This window comes from Schistocerca americana, chromosome 1 (genome assembly GCF_021461395.2).
Source record: "Schistocerca americana isolate TAMUIC-IGC-003095 chromosome 1, iqSchAmer2.1, whole genome shotgun sequence".
In the NCBI taxonomy this organism is placed as follows: Eukaryota; Metazoa; Arthropoda; class Insecta; order Orthoptera; family Acrididae; genus Schistocerca; species Schistocerca americana.
The window spans coordinates 996,340,438-996,357,448 of record NC_060119.1 but is presented as its reverse complement, the minus strand read 5'-3'; positions in this window follow the sequence as shown (position 1 = coordinate 996,357,448).

Below are 17,011 nucleotides of genomic sequence, written 5' to 3'. Positions count from 1 at the left end.
ATACACTAATATTGTGATTATGGTTCTGAATTCATAGGTGCTATTTTGAATTTCTTATTAAATCGCTACAGGCAGAAAAATTTTGTTTTATTAGAGCTACCATCGATACCATTACAATTATTTAATCTATGGGGAAAACAAATGTACACACATAACTTTACGAAACTGGTGTTCCAAAAAGTTGTTGCTAACTTAACACTAAGAAAATAAGGAAAAAACTGTAATATAGTGAAGTATCTGGAAATATTATATTTAATCCATACATATTATGAAATGGATATGTATATGTGTGTATGTTCCATATCTCCTCCTAACCACTGGACCGATTTCAACCATACTTGGTAGTACCAGTTGCTATGGGGATCAGAATCACGTAGCTATCATAGTACAGGTGATATGGCTTCATAAAGACTGAAATGCGAGAAAAACTGCCGCATTGCGCATGACGTTTAAATTTATTACTTCTTTGCTACTAACTCTGTTCGCAACACATTTTGCGGGAAACTTCCACAATTTCGTTGAATGTACCTACAAAATTATATCATTGTATGACACATAGGTCACAAAATGTCGTGATAGACACTGAGATGCGTGAAAAGCTTCCGCGTCATGCATGACGTTTAAATGTACTACTTATTTGTCACTAACTTTATTCGCAACATATTTCGCACACAGGATTCACGTATGCCGCTCAATGTACTTACACAAATATATCATTGTACGACAAATAGTTCAAGAGATATGACGTCATAAACACTGAGGTGCGTGAATAAGTGGCACATCATGCATGAAGGTTTAATAAATTTATTCTTTGCAGCTAAGACACTCCTATAGTAAAGTCAACTTAAGGAAATCCCTGCACCCGGCAGCGCTTTTGATAGCTTTCAACTGCGATGCACAAACGGATGTATGCCAAAACAATAGTTATCTAAAGAGGCATTAAGAGGTGTTGCCATAGAGACATTTACAAAATCACGTAGTAGACACGCGAAGCAAAAAGTGGTTCAAATTGCTGTGAGCACAATGGGACTTAACATCTGAGGTCATCAGTCCCCTAGGCTTAGAACTACTTAAACCTAACTAACCTAAGGACACCACAAACATCGATGCCCGAGGCAGGATTCGAACCCGCGACCGTAGCACCAGCGCGGTTCCCGACTGAAGCGCCTAGAACCGATCGGCCACAGCCACCGGCCACGCGAAGCAGCTGACCCCACTGCACAGAAAACTGACCGGAATCATCTCACATCGAGTTTATTGCACGAGTACACACACTAATCAGCCTGGACATTATGACCACCGACCTTCTATCGATACAAACCCGTCCTGTCGATAGCAGCGTCACCTGGAAAGGACTGACTGCTAGTCAGACACACGCACGGCGCGTGTACTATCAGTGCCGATGTGTAGAACGGGAAAGGCGCGCGGTCTGTCTGAGTTTGACAGAGAGTAGATTGTGATGGCCTGGACGCTCAGCACGAACATTTCGGAAACAGCACGACTTAGCGAAATCAAGGTGAAACCACGTCCAGACGTGTTAGGGTTGGGCCGCCACCGCTCATTACAGAAGTCCCATGTCGTGAGCTGAGCAGACTGGTAAAACAGGACAGGAGGTGAAATGTGGAGGAACTAACATCAGACTTTAGTCCTGGGTGTAGTGCAAACGTGTCCGAACACACAAGGCACTGAACACTCCTAACGAAGGGCCTCCGCAGCCTACGACCTATGCATACGCCAATGTTAACACCACGACGTCAGCAGCTACGACTGAAATGGGCACGTGACCATCGGCGCTGGATGTGGCAAAGCGTTTCATGGTCTGATGAATCCCGATACCTTCTGCATCATGCCGATGAGAGGGCGCGAATCCGTCCTCTTCCAGAGAACCAGCTCCTTGACAACTGTACTGTGGGACGGAGACAAGTTTGCAGCGGCACCATTATGCTATGGTGAACATTCAGGTAGGAATCCATGGGTTCAGTGGAGCTCGTGCAAGGCACTATCACGGCCAAGGAGTATCGTACTCGGGTTGCAGTTCAGCTACACTTCTTCGTGACGATCATGTTTCCAGCTGTCAGTAGCACTTTTCAGCAAGATAATGCGCAATGTCACAAGGCCAGGAGTTTGATGGAGTGGTTCGAGGAACACAGTGTCTAGTTCCAATTGACGTGCTGGCCCCATAAATCACCAGATCTGAAGCCGATCGAATACAGCTGGGATGTGATTGAACGTGGCGTCAGAGTTTATCAGCCCCTTCGCCGAAATTTAAGGTAATTAGGTGCCTTCTGTGCGCAGATGAGGTGGCAACTCCCTGCAGCGACGTACCAAGGCTTCATTGCTTCCATGCCACGACGCGTCGCCGCTGTTATTCGTGCTAGAGGTGAACGTACCGGCTGTTAGGTAGGCGGTCATAATTTTTCTGACTGATCAGTGTGTAAGGTAATAGTAAATGAAAAAAGATGTTCACCTTGATTACAGGCGAAACTGGAAAATTGAATATCCAAGCAACGTCAGGTTTGTCAGTTTGCAGATACGTACAACAAACATCTATTACAGCCCACTGAGGATGTTCCGTAAATAAAAGAAAGCGAAGCACCTATGACATAAAACAAACAGTCTTTTACTTTGTTGCTCAAACGGTCTGCATCCCTAATAAGATAATAATTCTACATCTACATCTACATCTACATTGATACTCCGCAAGCCACCCAACGGTGTGTGGCGGAGGGCACTTTACGTGCCACTGTCATTACCTCCCTTTCCTGTTCCAGTCGCGTATGGTTCGCGGGAAGAACGACTGTCTGAAAGCCTCCGTGCGCTCTCTAATCTCTCTAATTTTACATTCGTGATCTCCTCGGGAAGTATAAGTAGGGGGAAGCAATATATTCGATACCTCATCCAGAAACGCACCCTCTCGAAACCTGGCGAGCAAGCTACACCGCGATGCAGAGCGCCTCTCTTGCAGAGTCTGCCACTTGAGTTTATTAAACATCTCCGTAACGCTATCACGGTTACCAAATAACCCAGTGACGAAACGCGCCGCTCTTCTTTGGATCTTCTCTATCTCCTCCGTCAACCCGACCTGGTACGGATCCCACACTGATGAGCAATACTCAAGAGTAGGTCGAACGAGTGTTTTGTAAGCCACCTCCTTTGTTGATGGACTACACTTTCTAAGCACTCTCCCAATGAATCTCAACCTGGTACCCGCCTTACCAACAATTAGTTTTATATGATCATTCCACTTCAAATCGTTCCGTACGCATACTCCCAGATATTTTACAGAAGTAACTGCTACCAGTGTTTGTTCCGCTATCATATAATCATACAATAAAGGATCCTTCTTTCTATGTATTCGCAATACATTACATTTGTCTATGTTAAGGGTCAGTTGCCACTCCCTGCACCAAGTGCCTATCCGCTGCAGATCTTCCTGTATTTCGCTACAATTTTCTTATGCAGCAACTTCTCTGTATACTACAGCATCATCCGCGAAAAGCCGCATGGAACTTCCGACACTATCTACTAAGTCATTTATATATATTGTGAAAAGCAATGGTCCCATAACACTCCCCTGTGGCACGCCAGAGGTTACTTTAACGTCTGTAGACGTCTCTCCATTGATAACAACATGCTGTGTTCTGTTTGCTAAAAACTCTTCAATCCAGCCACACAGCTGGTCTGATATTCCGTAGGCTCTTACTTTGTTTATCAGGCGACAGTGCGGAACTGTATCGAACGCCTTCCGGAAGTCAAGAAAAATAGCGTCTACCTGGGAGCCTGTATCTAATATTTTCTGGGTCTCATGAACAAATAAGGCGAGTTGGGTCTCACACGATCGCTGTTTCCGGAATCCATGTTGATTCCTACATAGTAGATTCTGGGTTTCCAGAAATGACATGATACGCGAGCAAGAAACATGTTCTAAAATTCTACAAGAGATCGACGTAAGAGATATAGGTCTATAGTTTTGCGCATCTGCTCGACGACCCTTCTTGAAGACTGGGACTATCTGTGCTCTTTTCCAATCATTTGGAACCCTCCGTTCCTCTAGAGACTTGCGGTACACGGCTGTTAGAAGGGGGGCAAGTTCTTTCGCGTACTCTGTGTAGAATCGAATTGGTATCCCGTCAGGTCCAGTGGACTTTCCTCTATTGAGTGATTCCAGTTGCTTTTCTATTCCTTGGACACTTATTTCGATGTCAGCCATTTTTTCGTTTGTGCGAGGATTTAGAGAAGGAACTGCAGTGCGGTCTTCCTCTGTGAAACAGCTTTGGAAAAAGGTGTTTAGTATTTCAGCTTTACGCGTGTCATCCTCTGTTTCAATGCCATCATCATCCCGTAGTGTCTGGATATGCTGTTTCGAGCCACTTACTGATTTAACGTAAGACCAGAACTTCCTAGGATTTTCTGTCAAGTCGGTACATAGAATTTTACTTTCGAATTCAATGAACGCTTCACGCATAGCCCTCCTTACGCTAACTTTGACATCGTTTAGCTTCAGTTTGTCTGAGAGGTTTTGGCTGCGTTTAAACTTGGAGTGGAGCTCTCTTTGCTTTCGCAGTAGTTTCCTAACTTTGTTGTTGTACCACGGTGGGTTTTTCCCGTCCCTCACAGTTTTACTCGGCACGTACCTGTCTAAAACGCATTTTACGATTGCCTTGAACTTTTTCCATAAACACTCAACATTGTCAGTGTCGGAACAGAAATTTTCGTTTTGATCTGTTAGGTAGTCTGAAATCTGCCTTCTATTACTCTTGCTAAACAGATAAACCTTCCTCCCTTTTTTTATATTCCTATTAAATTCCATATTCAGGGATGCTGCAACGGCCTTATGATCACTGATTCCCTGTTCTGTACATACAGATTCGAAAAGTTCGGGTCTGTTTGTTATCAGTAGGTCCAAGATGTTATCTCCACGAGTCGGTTCTCTGTTTAATTGCTCGAGGTAATTTTCGGATAGTGCACTCAGTATAATGTCACTCGATGCTCTGTCCCTACCACCCGTCCTAAACATCTGAGTGTCCCAGTCTATATCTGGTAAATTGAAATCTCCACCTAAGACTATAACATGCTGAGAAAATTTATGTGAAATGTATTCCAAATTTTCTCTCAGTTGTTCTGCCACTAATGCTGCTGAGTCGGGAGGTCGGTAAAAGGAGCCAATTATTAACCTAGTTCGGTTGTTTAGTGTAACCTCTACCCATAATAATTCACAGGAACTATCCACTTCTACTTCACTACAGGATAAACTACTACTAACAGCGATGAACACTCCACCACCGGCTGCATGCAATCTATCCTTTCTAAACACCGTGTGTACCTTTGTAAAAATTTCGGCAGAATTTATCTCTGGCTTAAGCCAGCTTTCTGTACCTATAACGATTTCAGCTTCGGTGCTTTCTATCAGCGCTTGAAGTTCCGGTACTTTACCAACGCAGCTTCGACAGTTGACAATTACAATACCGATTGCTGCTTGGTCCCCGCATGTCCTGACTTTGCCCCGCACCCGTTGAGGCTGTTGCCCTTTCTGTACTTGCCCAAGGCCATCTAACCTAAAAAACCGCCCAGCCCACGCCACACAACCCCTGCTACCCGTGTAGCCGCTTGTTGCGTGTAGTGGACTCCTGAATTAAGACAGTAATAACAATAGAGGAGGAACAAAGTGTAATGACTGTTAAGAATATTACGTTTGTGCAAGTCAGAGTAGCTATTGTGTGAGTGGTTATAGTCAGAAGCGCTGTGCGAGTTATGTTATCCCTGCTACACTTCAACTGTTGCACAAATTCTTACCAAAAAAAGGAAGGTATTAAACACTACTATGGCTCTGTCTTTCGATGAAGATTACGTATTCATACTTTCATCCAAACTCATTCGATGCATCTGTATGGTTATTATAACGTACTAGCTGTTCATATACTCTGAAGATGGTTGAAATAAAACTGTGACGAGACTAATTTACGTAATTAACAGTTTTTCTTCATATTTTTTAAACTGAACATACAATCTTTTTCTTTTGTGCGAAATTTCTTGTGAAGCACGGTTTTAGTTGCCTCCTCATGGTAGAGCTCCTTTGAGCCTGCAGTTGCGAAGACTATTTCATTTTGTTTTCTGCTGCTAACGATTAAAAACGTATTGGCGCTAACTGTGCAACTATATACGCATTCCAGAATGAGATTTTCACTCTTCAGCGGAGTTTGCGTTGATGTGATACGGCAGCCACCAAGCGTAAGAAGATCTGCCTTCAAATAAGAAAATAAATAAGATAATAATAATCGAATTTCACATCTTTGATTGAAAGTGATTTTGCGAGGCAACTAATTTTTCTGGCGGAAGTAGTTCAATTGACGTCCGATTTCGAGAACGCAGATTGGAAGTTTGTGGTAAGGTCTTATGGGACCAAACTGCTAAGGTCATCGGTCTCTAGGCTTACGCACTATTTAATTTAACTTAAACTAACTTGTGCTAAGGACAACACGCACACCCATGCTCGAGGGAGGACTCGAACCTCCGACGGGGGGAGCCGCGCGGGCCGTGACAAGGCGCCATAGACCGCGTGGCCAGAAGGAAGTTTCATTAAATAGTTGTAAAATATAGTTTGCATTATTTTTTGTATGGTAATACAAAATTTGTATTTTTCTGGTCCATGTCCTTCGGTATGAGTGGAGGAGAATTAATCAATTAATCCCAAAGGCAAGAAGAGGTTCTCGAACTCCAAGCTATCCAGGAGATATGTATCTTAATTATTCCTGTGCTCTATCTGCTTGGAAAAAGTTCACGTAGGCAAAGTTCAAAATTCACACGTAGTATCAGGCAATTCCTATTTGTAAAATAGTATTAGTAATTATTTTTATTTTTTTGGTAAAAGAGTTGCACGTTGCGTAAAAGTAAAGGCAAAGCGTTATGGACCGCTTCTTTGAAACGAACTGGTTTTGCTTACTTTCTGCAATAGTTCGGCGATCTACGTGTGTTGGTGTTTAGTTGTTGTTACTTTAATAGCTATGTAATGATGTTACGAAGGAGCTGGTGTTTATGAGTGATATAGTTTATAAGGAGCGACAGAAAACATAAAAAATTATAATAACATTACGAAGGTTGCAATTATATTTAGATAAATACTGTTACCAAAGCACTGAACTTCTAATTTGATATTAAAGTCTTACTTAGCAACTACATTAACAATCTAGAAAAAATCTGTGTTTCAATAAAGGTATTTCAGTCGATAAGTAGTATCCCAGTAGTTTGACGCAGTGGTTAAGTCATTGTGTTAGTATTCAGGAAGTTAGGTATGACGCAAATTTTGGTTTTGTATGGATTCCCTAGACTGATTAAAGCAAATGGCAGAATGGTTTCTTTTAAAAAGAACGGTCGATTTTCCAGCCCATTTTTATCCGGTCAGAACTTTTGCTCAGAATCTAATAAACTCGTAGCTGAGGGACTTATTTCTCCCACTTAAATAAGTGACAGTTATTGTGCTCTATGGCGTACTGCTACTGTGGACGATATCCTCGTATTATTATCACGAACGAATGTGATCATCAGTGTTATTGGCCTATTAATGATCGTTTAAATACTGTCATCAGCTGTATCCTAACGAGATAATGCTAATTACTATAGATTTTCAACCAATATTTCCTGAAATCATCATATTTCTTGGGGGAACGATCAGTAACTGCTGTATGTTATCTTGTCTTCATAAATTGATATGTCTACTGCTATATTCTGAGTTACGGCGTCAGTAATGCTTTTTTTCTCTTTACAGCTTAGGGTTCTTTTCTTGTAGAGATTTCAGCATCACTTACGATTTCTATGGAAAGGCAGAATCTTCTGGAAATGAGACTCGGGAAACAAGCTTGTGTTTGCACCAGTACGGAAATACCTCTTTCGTCAGTTTAGCACCTCTTTTCTTTTAGAGCCTGACGCGAAGCGGAAGAGGCAGATGGATAAAAAGAGCAGGGGACAGGTAATTCTGGCAAGTTCTCTGTGCCGCGAAGTTGTCCCCGTTGCCTTAGAGTTTTCAAATAAAATTTCCCCGTCACAAGAATAATAAATTTTCATTTGACCTGGTAAAACTGTTTCTGTAAGACCCTCGCAGCTGAAGGGCAGCCGCTCGTAGATATTAATATTTAATTTACGACTGCATAATGAAAGTATCTCGGAGAAATACGTTCTTTGATATTCAAGCTTTCTGTTACTGACTGCACTAAAGAGAAAGTTTGAACATTTATGCACGCTTCTCTGAGATGTTTCTGCGCACATTATGCTAAGAGGTTACAGTAAACTAGCTGAGAATCTTCAAATTAATTCATTTAGCCCCATCTTGGTTTGCGCCTTGGACGTATAAGTTTCAATCTGTTTTATCTGAAATACGTCAGGCGAAATATTCATCTTGAAGATTCATATTCCGTCAGATATGAACGGATAGTGCACATAAATGGACGTACTCCGAGTGTGTGTGTGTGTGTGTGTGTTTAAGAGACAGAGAGAAAGAAAGAGGGAGACACAGAGATAGAGACAGATTAGAGACCAGATCCGACATCCAGACTGTATCTCTCATGAACATTCGTCGGTGATATCAATGCTCGAGTAATGACAAAGACGTTTTGGTCTTGTGGCAGTCCTTGAGCTGTGATTAGTCTACAGACTTTCAGCTCCATCGTTCCCTAGATACACGTACCTCACATGGTGACCAGGAGAAGAATTACTGTAAAACTTTGATGAACTTCACAGTGTTATCTTGGAATATCCTGTAACCGCTTTATTATGCCAGACAGACCAAGAAATATGAATCTGAACGTCAATTTTCAGTTCGTAGTTGTGGAAAAATGGCTCAGTGAATGACATGCATAAGCAGAAACGTTCCAGGAAGAAGAAGAAGAAATCGAGGGGACGTGAAGAACTTTTTAACAAAATGGTAAAGTTTTCTGTTGCGTTTGGTTACACCAGACATGACCGGAAGAAATTTTTTCGATCCACACGTATTTTTTAAAACACACATCTATTGCGAACACATTTATAGATATCATGTCCATGAATTACAGGCTGAAGCTTAGAGTGATATCGTTAGCGAACTGATTCGAATGGTGTTGGCTTTGAGAGTATTTATGTATAAATATTGTGTATGATAAGAGTCATTATAGGCCTGTCTCGTATATATTTGTACGAAAAGTTATCGAATATTAACTGCACAGTCTTCTTGTTTTTCCTATTCACCTTACGAACTTAGTAACTTGTTTTTAGGTAATCTCAGAACTAGTATAAGTTTTCCTGCTGATGAAATTAGAAGGAAGACTTTTATGACAGTGCATCAAATACTTGTAGCTACAATCTCTACCATCAGTGCATGGAGACAATTGTTATGGAAATGGTAGGATGAAACTGGAAATTAAACGTAGGTTATTTGAAATCCTCAAGTGAAATGCAAAAAAAACAAGATTTTTAAGACTAAATATTTTGCCATTGCACTAGCGACAAGAGCACGGAGAGAATATTTTACTATTTTTTAGAATAATGAGACTGTTAAAAATGCTACAGTTATCTACAGAGTAAATAAACTTGCAGCTGTGGTAACTAGCACATAGACAGTTGTACGCCTAGTCTTTCAAACAGAAAAGTGTTAGAACTTGAGGGCAGTCATTTACTTCTGTCAGACGGATATTAAATTACTTTAAACACATACATCCCTGTAAAGAAGTTGTTTACTTGTTTCTATTTTTGTATAAATAAATTATTTAAAGGGCTGTAACAGTAGTTCATTTTCTATAGAATCTGCCCCTTCCGTTGTTGTCCAGCTATTGAGAAATTTCGAGAAAGGACATAGAAAGAAACATTCTGAAGGGGCAGTTAAGAGTGTCGTTGCTCGGAACTTATTTTCAAGGCGTGCCAATTAATACGCCGGAAGTATTTTGTACACCGCTACACCACATCCCAGTTCGCTACAAAAATAATACAAAGATGTATGTGAGCGCCACCGTTAAGAGAAAATACGTATATTGAATTAACTTCATGTGGTTTCGCTAGTTATACATGAAATTTGCATTACAAGACTAGTAGGATGTGACGAAAAACGTTTTATTGGATATGTAGTTAGTGGTCGTACGTTACATGTAGGACATCCCGTGAGTAGTGGTGTGAGTGGAGTGAAAGGGGCAATTTAGTTCTGGCTTATCTTCATTTCCTACAACAGATTGACATTTGACTGTGCAAATTTTTAGTTATCAGTAGCGCGTTATTTAGGAACTGAAATCAGTGCTGAATGGAAAGTTCCATAAGTAGAAATTCAGTACAATTCTTAACCTACTTTTTGGAATTCTCCTTTACAATATGTAAACTTCTGTAACTCCTGATTTGTATAGCAGATAAGTTCCAACACGGATCTTAGCTTCAACAAATAACTTTTTACATCCTGAATGCACATTTTGCTAGCATTTATTCCAAGTAATAACTATTTAAGAGCGTCGCCGTTTTCTTCCATGTGAAATTTCTCTCACTAATAGATTGTGACCGAAAAATCATTTTCATACTTTCAAATAACGACTTATTTTTCGTAATTTTTGTATACAGTACGGCGTTACGTGTCCTGCAACTGCTGGTAACTTTATTCATGGTCGTCCGTTAATAATCGATATTTCTAGCCACATCTTTGTTCCCAGATACTCTCTGAGCAAATTTCCGTTATCATTATACCTCGAAAAAAATCGTGGGTTATCTCAAACTGTTTCGTATGATGCATCATTCCCTAAGACGTTTTTCCGTTGACCCTGTTTTTAATTGCGACATGTTTGTTGCAACATCTTTTGTAGCGTCAGTATTGGGCTTCGGAATGCAAAGAAGTTGAATGGTTACTATAGTTCTATTAAAGCAATGAATGATGGAAGAAAGCCAAAAAACGCTCAGTCCAGAGACATTTTAATAGATAAAAAATATAAAAAATCGTACTTGTGCTTGACTTCACATAGGTGAAGCAGACAAAAAATCTCGATGTACATCGTATCAGGGTTGAGGACTTAGAATAAAGCAAAAATTGCCACTTAACCATAGCTCGTAATTTAAAATAGCTTTCATTCTTACCGTGCGCAGAAGGATATTGCTTTGCAATTTGTGGATGATGAGAATATTTTTGTGCTTGGATATTCAGACAGCAACTTCAGTGCAACAATATATATTTTCTCTGTTTCACCCTCTAAATTGATGCGTCCACATTAAACAATGATTCAGTCGCTACAACTCAGGAAGTACCGAGAGGGTTCACCAATTATTTCATCTACGGTGCCACTTTTTCAGCGATGTTGCACGCATGAATTTCGAGAAGTAACCGTAAAATAATGTTTGAGGAAAGGAGTTTTTATTAAATTTTGTCTGTGCTTTGTTTTTCATTTGTGTCTTAGTCTGCAGCCACTGCTCTTGTTAGAGTGAATGCTCATTTTTGTTATCCGAAGATTATCGAAAATTAAAACACATGCCCTCTAGATTTAACTACTGATAAAATCGCGACTTACGGTACCTCAATGTTGTCTTTCTCATTCCAGTGCTGTTTCGGCAGTGCAGTTCATCACATTCTCAGGTTATTGACATCACTGTGGCCCTAGCGTGGCTGATTCAGATCTCAGCACATAGTCAGGAAGTATCACAGAACAAACCTATTCCAGCATATATATCGAATATCAATTAGAAGATGCCTATCTCTGTCTAGCATAAGCAGTTAAATGTAACTAGTACCTATGTTCTTTAGCTTCACAAGTGCTAGGCAAGTTAGAAGAAATCCACTCATGTCTACGCGCTCGTGGCTGACAAACTATCGTTTTATGGCTAAGGTGCAGTTTTCTGATCTAGTATTATCTCAGGTCCGTTATGCTGCTCTGATTTTGCTATCAATATATTTTTTCTTTAGAGTGTATAAATGATAGCACTTTTCAATGTTAGATTTGCTGCTTTTCTAAAGCGTTTGTTATGTAGTAAGAACGGCAAGTTTGTAGTCTAGTGAAGGTCTCTAACCCGCAAAACAGTTTGTGGATTACATAGAAATCAATAGAAATTCTTAACTTTCCAATTTTTTATTCTTAATCGTGTTCAAGGATAATCCTAAGGTTAAAGCTAGTCTCACGTCGTTTGTTACGTATAGCTAGCTGAGATTTATCAAATTCATGCATAAACACGGATGCAAAATGAATCGTACCATTGTAAGTTTCACGCTACGAAAGGTGATTCAACTTGCTATTTGTTACGTATAGCTTCGTTGTCACTTCGCTCATTTGTGTCAGATACCTATTACTGCAGTCACTTTCTAGCGGCGCTTGTGGCTGGTAACGTAATTGTTGTGGTTCGACTCTCTTTTGTAATTCTTTTTCTGTTTATTTTATGAATCAGAAGATCATAAACTTGGAGATAAAAAACACAGAAAGTGATAATGCGCAGTATGTGGAATAATGGTAACACGTTCAGCTCCACGCAATGAAAACTGGTTCACTCTAATTGATACGTGCGTTCCGTGTTTGTAGCCCCGGCGTCGTCTGGCCAGGATTTTGTCCCACAACTGTATGTCTCTCATCGGGCTCGTTGGTGTGGCGGGGTCTTGGCCATCAGGGAGCTGAGAAGGAAGTCTGGAGAGGGCGCTGGTGGTACATATTACACATGTGGGTTGGCAAAGAGTTCACAGAGGGCAGGTCCGCTTAAGCAACGACCACGTTTGTGGAACAGGAGGGGTCTTGGGCGGAATGTCGCGGGCAAGGAGTGATCCCTACCTGCAGTGGTTGCTTGGGACAGTCAGTAGCTGTCGGAGCGCAACGCATGAGCACCGGGCCATATGACGGAGCTGGGTTTCGTCGTGGCACTGTAAGGTGTATCTCTCGGAATTCTGTTCGGTTTGAGTTCATATGAGCTGCCGTGCACTACTATTGAGACGTTTGTGGTTTGGTTCGCCGCCCTTCTCGTTACTAAGGTTCTTCGGTAAGCTGCTTTATTCGAACATTACTGGTTCGGAAGCTGTTCTTTGGTTCTGACCATAAGTGGTTACAGTTGAAGCTCCCCTGCCCGCATTGCGCTGCATTCTTATATGTCACGCTGGTGTACCTTTTTATTATTTTGGCTTGGTTATGCCCGAGTTCTTAGGTCCGTAAACGTGTCACATTCTACGGTACTTCTTGCTTACTAATTGGTAATTTGATGTTTGTAATTCAGAAGCTTCTAAGGGCGATCTTTAAAAAAAGATTTATTCACCTCTTAAATATTGTTCATTACAATTTTTTCTCTGTTGTGAACATTTGGTTAAAGTCCTGAAGGGTTTTAATTCACCTCTTGAAGGTAGCTCGGTGTAATTTTTTTTTTTTTATTTGTGAACATTGACTCAAAATTATACTGTAAGGTTTTCGTTTATGCTCTTGTTAGTGGTTGTCTTAAACTCAAGCACAGGTTTGATTACTTGGTCCACACTAACGTGTTGGTTAGCATAAGTAAGAGTGTAACGTAGTAATTGCAGTTTGGTGCTTTTAGACGAACTTAATCTGTTTTGTAATAGTGCTGGAAGTTACTCCACGCGTAGTTACGTGCCTAGACCAGTTAAGAAGTCCAACACCTGACGGCAGTGTCACGCACTGCTCCTGAGGCACCAAGGCTTAACATTGTAAGGACATTCCTTTCCACTAATAATTTAACAAGTAAATTATGCACATCTGAAGCTTATTCTGCGGCAAGATGAGTCGAGCAGGCACGAAGGATTGATTTTGTAAATATGTTGCACACTACCATATGTTTTGTGGAACCCTACATAAGGTTATATTGAGCTTATGTGCAAGTATGTTTTCAGAATTTAATTTTGCTGGAGGTCTTATTACGCTGAAATATTTTCAGTGCTTTTTTATAGAATTTAATTCCAGCGGACTGTTGCCTAAGCATTAATTCTAGTCGTCTGTTTTTTTGTTTTTTATTTATTTTAATAACACCTGAAGGATACGTAATCTTATAGTGATCTACATTGATAACCTTGTTCTTCGATTTAGTTGTTCTAAGCATGATATCAATGCACGTTGTATGGAATATTCTTGCAAAATGAACATTGTATTTCTGGTGCACCCTCTGCTTAAGTTCGGCCCTCCTGCTGCAGCAGCCCGTGTCCTGCTGTCATTCACATAATTAATATGGTTAACACCTCATCATTTAAGAAAGTAAATACAGACCTTATGGTGCTATCTTTTGTATAGTATGATAAATATCACGTTTGGTATGCCTAGGGGCCTGAAGATGGTGGATATTATCTCCGAAACCAGTCACAAACAAACAAAATCTAACACACACAGCCAGAGATATTGTTATACATAAATATACAGCTGCTGTTTCAATTCTTTTTCAGAAAGTGGATGTTCGGAAAGAGAAATTGATAAGGCTGTTACTGTCCTAGAAAGGGTACTAAGTTGAATACGTCATGTTAACAGGGAGCGTGTGAATACATTCTTTATAGAACTGTGCAGCTGTTCCTGTCACATCAATTCCGTGAGAAAATGTAACTGCGAATCGATCACATCGCCGCTTTCCGGCTGTCAATCACTTTGATAGTCTGATCGAGGTGTATTCCACTGGCAGTCATGAAGAAAGTCTTATTCTTGTCACAGAACTGTCGTATGCTTTCAAAATGTAGAGAACTGGCCGGACCGCCATGGGTAAAATACGTTTTGTAATTTCTTTCCTGTATTGAAGGGTGAGTAAACTTCTCTTTAGTCATTTTAAGTATAGCGGTAGTACTGAGTAAAGGAATGGCGTGCGGTGCCTTGGAGTTTAATGAAGATCGAGTGCAGAAATAAGAGAAAAATTTTATCATTTGGCCGAAAAGCATTTTCACGTTATCCTTGCAAACCTAACCCCACTATGTGATTTACATATCTTTCTTTATTTAAAATAGATGTAGTTCGTCTGTGTTGCCATGAGGTTGTCATCATCAGAGGAGTTACTCGCGTATGAAATTCACCACCATCAGCAATAAGCGTCAATAGCGCTGTAGGAAGGGACGAATACTGGGTTCCTGTAGCAACATGAGGCTGACAAATCACGCATATTAGGGAGGAGATGTAGTTTAAGGCGTCTGCAATCCACGCAAATAAAATTACATTTGAAAAACGTTACCATCCTCACAAAAGAAACCGCTGATACTTGCTTTTCGGATTTACCAAGTACAAAGAATAGATTCCAGTCAATTAAGAAATCGATTTTTTTTTACTTTCAAATAATCCGATTAACGCAAAATGTTAATTTCATTAACTTTTAGGTTTTAGAAATGGATGAGATGTTGAGAGAGGTCGGCATGGACCCATTAGACTATACTGGGTGTTACAAAAAGGTACGGCCAAACTTTCAGGAAACATTCCTCACACACAGTTAAGAAAAGATGTTATGTGGACATGTGTCCGGAAACGCTTAATTTCCATGTTAGAGCTCATTTTAGTTTCGTCAGTATATACTGTACTTCCTCGATTCACCGCCAGTTGGCCCAATTGAAGGAAGGTAATGTTGACTTCGGTGCGTGTGTTGACATGCGACTCATTGCTCTACAGTACTAGCATCAAGCACATCAGTACGTAGCATGAACAGGTTCGTCACGAACGTTGTTCTGCAGTCAGTGAAATGTTTACAAATGCGGAGTTGGCAGATGTCCATTTGATGTATGGATTAGCACGGGGCAATAGCCGTGGCGCGGTACGTTTGTATCGAGACAGATTTCCAGAACGAAGGTGTCCCGACAGGAAGACGTTCGAAGCAATTGATCGGCGTCTTAGGGACCACGGAACATTCCAACCTATGACTCGCAACTGGGGAAGACCTAGAACGACGAGGACACCTGCAATGGACGAGGCAATTCTTCTTGCAGTTGACGATGACCCTAATGTCAGCGTCAGAGAAGTTGCTGCCGTACAAGGTAACGTTGACCACGTCACTGTATGGAGAGTGCTACGGGAGAACCAGTTGTTTCCGTACCATGTACAGCCTGTGCAGGCACTATCAGCAGCTGATTGGCCTCCACGGGTACACTTCTGCGAATGGTTCATCCAACAATGTGTCAATCCTCATTTCAGTGCAAATGTTCTCTTTACGGATGAGGCTTCATTCCAACGTGATCAAATTGTAAATTTTTACAATCAACATGTGTGGGCTGACGAGAATCCGCACGCAATTGTGGAATCACGTCATCAACACAGATTTTCTGTGAACGTTTGGGCAGGCATTGTTAGTGATGTCTTGATTGAGCCCCATGTTCTTCCACCTACGCTCAATGGAGCACGTTATCATGATTTCATACGGGATACTCTACCTGTGCTGCTAGAACATGTGCCTTTACAAGTACGACACAACATGTGGTTCATGCACGATGGAGCTCCTGCACATTTCAGTCGAAGTGTTCGTACGCTTCTCAACAACAGATTCGGTGACCGATGGATAGGTAGAGGCGGACCAATTCCATGGCGTCCACGCTCTCCTGCCCTCGACCGTCTTGACTTTCATTTATGGGGGCATTTGAAAGCGACGGAGGATGGATGCATGTATCCTCGCTAACGGAGGACATTTTGAACATTTCCTGTAACAAAGTGTTTGAAGTCACGCTGGTACGTTCTGTTGCTGTGTGTTTCCATTCCATGATTAATGTGATTTGAAGAGAAGTAATAAAATGAGCTCTAACATGGAAAGTAAACGTTTCCGGACACATGTCCACATAACATATTTTCTTTCTTTGTGTGTGAGGAATGTTTCCTGAAAGTTTGGCCGTACCTTTTTGTAACACCCTGTAGAGTTGTGGAAAAACGTAGTAAATCGGAAGTTATACTAATAACAAATCTGTAAAACGCCGTGTCTGTCTGTAAAATCTCCGAAACTGCTAGATGGGTTATCATGGGGTTTTTGCTGGTAACTTGAGCATAGTTTAGGACACCATATACGTTTTAGTGATCAAAATCGAATCACGAAAAAAAAGGATATTGTGGTTTAAAGTTTTACTGTAACTTTCTTGTCTATCTGTCTGTCTGTCGGAACA